This window comes from Stegostoma tigrinum, chromosome 19, assembly GCF_030684315.1.
Source record: "Stegostoma tigrinum isolate sSteTig4 chromosome 19, sSteTig4.hap1, whole genome shotgun sequence".
NCBI classification, from domain to species: domain Eukaryota; kingdom Metazoa; phylum Chordata; class Chondrichthyes; order Orectolobiformes; family Stegostomatidae; genus Stegostoma; species Stegostoma tigrinum.
The window spans coordinates 2,818,425-2,824,018 of record NC_081372.1 but is presented as its reverse complement, the minus strand read 5'-3'; the positions used below and the strand labels follow the sequence as shown (position 1 = coordinate 2,824,018).

Genomic DNA, 5,594 nt, shown 5'->3' with positions numbered 1-5,594 from the left:
AGGATTTATAATCATCTAGAACAGAATAAATTGATTAGGGATAGTCAGCACGGTTTTGTGAAGGGAAGGTCGTGCCTCACAAACCTTATTGAGTTCTTTGAGAAGGTGACCACACAGGTAGATGAGAGTAAACCAGTTGATGTGGTGCATATAGATTTCAGCAAGGCGTTCGATAAGTTTCCCCGCAATAGGCTATTGTACAAAATGCGGAGGAATGGAATTGTGAGAGATATAGCAGTTTGGGTCGGAAATTGGCCTGCTGAAAGAAGACAGAGGGTGGTAGTTGATGGGAAATGTTCATCCTGGAGACCAGTTACTAGTGGTGTACCACAAGGGTCGGTGTTGGGTCCACAGCTGTTTGTCATTTTTATAAATGACCTGGATGAGGGCGTAGAAGGATGGGTTAGTAAATTTGCAGACGACACTAAGGTCGGTGGAGTTGTGGATAGTGACGAAGGATGCTGTCGGTTGCAGAGAGACATAGATAAGCTGCAGAGCCGGGCTGAGAGGTGGCAAATGGAGTTTAATGCAGACAAGTGTGAGGTGATGCACTTTGGTAGGAGTAACCGGAAGGCAAAGTACAGGGCTAATGGTAAGATTCTTAGTAGTGTAGATGAGCAGAGAGATCTCGGTGTCCAGGTACACAGATCCTTGAAAGTTGCCGCCCAGGTTGACAGGGCTGTTAAGAAGGCATACAGTGTTTTAGCTTTTATTAATAGAGGGATCGAGTTCCGGAACCAAGAGGTTATGCTGCAGCTGTACAAAACTCTGGTGCGGCCGCACTTGGAGTATTCTGTACAGTTCTGGTCACCACATTAAAAGAAGGATGTGGAAGCTTTGGAAAGGGTGCAGAGGAGATTTACTAGGATGTTGCCTGGTATGGAGGGAAGGTCTTACGAGGAAAGGCTGAGGGACTTGAGGCTGTTTTCATTAAAGAAGAAGGTTGAGAGGTGACTTAATTGAAACATATAAAATAATCAGAGGGTTAGATAGGGTGGATAAGGAGAGCCTTTTTCCTAGGATGGTGACGGCGAGCACGAGGGAGCACAGCTTTAAATTGAGTGGTGAAAGATATAGGACAGATGTCAGAGGTAGTTTCTTTACTCAGAGAGTAATAAGGGAATGGAACGCTTTGTCTGCAACGGTAGTAGATTCGCCGACTTTAGGTACATTTAAGTCGTCATTGGACAAGCATATGGACGTACATGGAATAGTGTAGGTTAGATGGGCTTGAGATCGGTATGACAGGTCGGCACAACATCGAGGGCCAAAGGGCCTGTACTGTGCTGTAATGTTCTGTGTTCTATGTTCTAACATTTGGTTGACTATTGAAAATGTTTAATTGTTGGTGCAGGCAATGTCGAACCCAAACAAATGCAGCATTTCCAGATGTTGTGGTATGGTAAGGCCATTGTGCTGATGTGTGAAAGGACCATGATGCACAAAGCCATCTGTTCCCACCTGGAGAATAATCCTGCTCTGGCAAAGCATTTCTGTGGAAATATTGGCTTTGGATTCACCAAGCAGGGCTTGTGGAGAAGACCATGACCTGCCCAACAGAGTGCCATCTGCTGCATACGCCAGTGTGATTACTCCTCATGGGGGGTGGGGTGGGGGTTCACTGAGAAGAAAATCTCTTTCTTCCAGGCTTTGGGCATCACCATGACGATCTCCAGAGGTACTACTGAGTGATGACCAACGTCAGTGATAAGGTGAGATCCAATGAACCAGCTGCTGAATAGTTGAACATCTCTCCCTTCTGTCATGGCTTGTTGAGAAATCATGTTTACGACAATGGGAATGTGTACAACCCTGAGGCCCTGCATAACCAAAGAAACTCTGCAGTAATGTTTGTGAATGCAGTTAGCTCCATGGCCAGTGTGTGCCTGCAGGTTGATTATCTAACTGTTGCTTCTGTACCACAATTCATCATCAACTTGTCCAGGAGAAGGGAGCTGGCTATTGCCGTGCAGACAGAGTATTCTTCTCCAATACCTCAAAAGATGAAGGCTTTCCTGGCTGATCTGTTAGATTTTCTGGCCCTTGTGGTAGAGGACCCCACAGCTGCTGCCAAACGTAAATTGTGGGAGATGAGGAAGGAAGAATTTGAATAGTCAGATGATGCTATGGGCTTCGGTTTGTTTGATTAAAATTCAACTGCTCATGGCTAAATAAGTCTTCCCAAGATGAAGTAATTTATTATTAGTTCAAGAACAACACATCACCTGGAGGAACATCACTATTTTAATGACTTAGTTCATAATTTGATTTTGAAAAATTTCATACTGGTCTTTAAATTTGCAGCCTGTAAATAATTCCCCTACTTCTCAGATCATGCCTCGGATCGTGTGTTTGGGGTCCTGAAGGGAGACGGTGACCAGCCCCAAGTCGTGGTCCACATAGGCACCAACCACATAGGTAGAAAGAGGGTAGGCTATTGGAGAAAATACAGAGGCACGGGATTGAGGGAGATTTAGCAGTTTGGATTAGAAACTGGCTTTCTGTAAGAAGGCAACGAGTGGTGGTTGATGGAAAATATTCAGCCTGGAGTCTGGTTACTATTGGTGTGCCTCAAGGATGTGTTTTGGGACCACTGCTGTTTGTCATTTTTATCAATGACTTGGACGCAGGCATAGGTGAATGGGTTAGTAAGTTTGCAGATGACACTAAAGTCGGTGGAATGGTGGAAGTGTGAAAGAATGTTGCAGGTTGCAGGAGACTTGGATAAACTGCAGAATTGGGCTGAAAGGTGGCAAATGGAGTTTAAGGCAGATAAATGTGAGGTGATTCATTTTGGGAGGAATAATAGGAAGGCAGAATACTGGGTCAATGGAAAGATTCTTGGTAGTGTGGATGTGCAGATGGATCTTGGTGTCCATGTACATAGATCCCTGAAAGTTGCCACCCAGGTTGATAGTAGTGTTAAGAAGGCAGACGGTGTGTTAGGTTTTATTGGTAGAGGGATTGAGTTCCAGAGCCGTGATGTCATGCTGCAACTGTACAAAATGCTAGTGCGGCCTCATTTGGAATATTGCATACAGTTCTGGTCGCCCCATTACAGGAAGGATGTGGAAGCATGGGAAAAGGTGCAGAGAAGATTTACCAGGATGTTGTCTGGTCTGGAGCGCTGGCCCTATGAAGAAAGGCTGAGGGACTTGGGTCTGTTCCCATTGGAGAGAAGGAGGCTAAGAGGGAATTTAATAGAAACATAGAAGATGATCAGAGGATTAGATAGGGTGGACAGTCAGAGTCTTTTCCCAAGGATGATGACTTCAGCTTATACAAGGGGCATAGCTACAAATTGAGGGGTGATAGATTTAAGACAGATGTCAGAGGCAGGTTCTTTACTCAGAGTGGTAACGGTGTGGAATGCCCTGCCTGTCAATGTAGTTAACTCAGCCACATTAGGGGCATTTAAACAGTCCTTGGATAAGCATATGGATGATGATGGGATAGTGTAGGGGGAGGGGCTTAGATTAGTTCACAGGTCAGCGCAACATCAAGGGCCGAAGGGCCTGTTCTGCACTGTATTGTTCTGTGTCCTGTTTGCCTTCAATCTACAAGTACCCAATAATAGACAGTGAAATTCCTAGCTGTCACCAACCAATGAACTTTATGGTTTACCTCTGATGTCACTGTTCTATGCTGGCCCCTGATACTGGGCTTTAATTTATCCTGTTTTAAAAAAAAGGACCTTATAAACTATGAGCCAAAGTAGCATAAAGCAAAAGGCAAATTCTCCCGTCTGCACCGAATTTCCACACTGCCATCAATTGAGGCTTAGGGCATGTCAGCCATTGAATGGTGTTGCAGGCTTGAGGCTCCTATTTCTCATATTCCATGTTTTTTATAGGTTTGAACTACATTTAATTATCTTCGTCCAATGGCTGAAGAAAGCTGCTGGATGCCAATGACATACCAATGGTTTACTCACATCCATTACTTTACCAGATAACAGACTGTTGAGTGAGACTACCACCTTGTCATGAATACTGTGTAAGGACTAGCTGTGGTCTCAGATCATAGATCATAGAATCCCTACAGTGTGGAAACGGGCCCTTCGGCCCGATGCATCCACACTGATCCAAAACGTCCCACCCAGACCCATCCCCCAATAACCCATCTAATCTACACACCCCTGGACACTATGGGGTAATTTAACATAGCCGTCTTTGGACTGTGGGAGGAAATGGTAGTACCCGGAGGAAACCCATGCAGACACGGGGAGAATGGACATTACTGTAAATCCACCAACATGTGGAGGTGCCAGTGTTGCATTGGGGTGGACTGGATTGGATTGTGTGTGTGTGTGTGTGTGTGTGTGTGTGTGTGTGTGTGTGTGTGTGTGTGTGTGTGTGTGTGTGTGTGTGTGTGCGCGCGCGCGCGCACGTGTGTTTGTATGTGAGTGTCTTGGATCTCTCAGATCTTTGGGTAAACATCCTCCAAGGTGGACTTCAGGAAACACAACAATGCAGAGTCTCCAAGCAGAGGCTGATAGCCAAGTTCTGTACACATGAGGACGGCCTCAACTGGAATCTTGGGGTCACGTCGCACTATGGGTGACCTACACCCTCCCCCCACACACACACACACGCACACACACGCACACACGCACACGCACGCACAGATGAGTTATTCCATCCAAGATGTTTGTGTAGTTGCAGACTCATTCTGTTTTGCTCAAAAAAACCTGGTCCAAGTACAAAACATAGACAGATTCTAAGCAAGATTTTGCACCTAAAGTAAATTGTCGGACCTGAGATGTGACCTCTTGTCAACATTGATAAAACCTTTAATTATCTTGGAACAATGACCTGGAAGGTATCTAGAGTTTGCATTTTCATCAGTTGACTCCTTACTAACTGATTAAAGATTGAACAAGAGTCAGCCAGTTTTAGGATTGTCACATTTCTGCTTATAAATTCTGTGTTATGTACCCTCTCTCACACACTATGCCTGAGGAAGGTGCTGAACACCAAAAGCTTGCATTTTCAAATAAACCTGTTGGACTATAACCTGGTGTCACGTAATTTTTGACCTTATTCATCAACACGTTATCTGAAAAAAGAACTCAGCAGGTCTGGCAGTATCTGAAACAGAGAGAACCAGAGGTAACTTTTGCAGGCTGGCTTGGCAGTTTTTTGAGTCATCTCTTGCATTATCTAAATCTATAGAGACACTCTAACTTTATGTATCACTGTGTATGTTATTGGAAAAATGGCTCGCATTCTTTAATGGGAAAAGTTGTATTATGTCAGTGATTGCAGAGCGGACAGTCACTGAGAGCGATGCATGACACTATATAATGGTGTCATATTGAAGTTGTCATCTCACCTTCAGGCTCTGTCAGTCAGGGAGTCGGTCTAATGTGTTCAGTTATGCATTTTTAATCTACAGTAATAATCAGTAAGCTTAAAACCCTGACTAAATATAGGACAGTGTGATTATAGCAATTTAAATAGTTAGCGTTGTCAATAAACTTCATGACATCAGTTTCTTTGAGTACTTGAACCTAGTGGTGTACCTTACAAGAGCTAACTCATGGGAGAGCACTCAGACCACATCACATTGGGAATAATGTTCAATGAGAGCAT

General features: G+C 44.3%; 1 pseudogene; it reads left to right on the top strand.

Annotated features, from left to right (window-relative positions):
- Nucleotides 1-1,329: 1,329 nt before the first annotated feature.
- On the top strand, nucleotides 1,330-2,114 carry LOC125461554 (large ribosomal subunit protein uL10-like; annotated as a pseudogene).
- The last annotated feature ends 3,480 nt before the right edge of the window (nucleotides 2,115-5,594 follow it).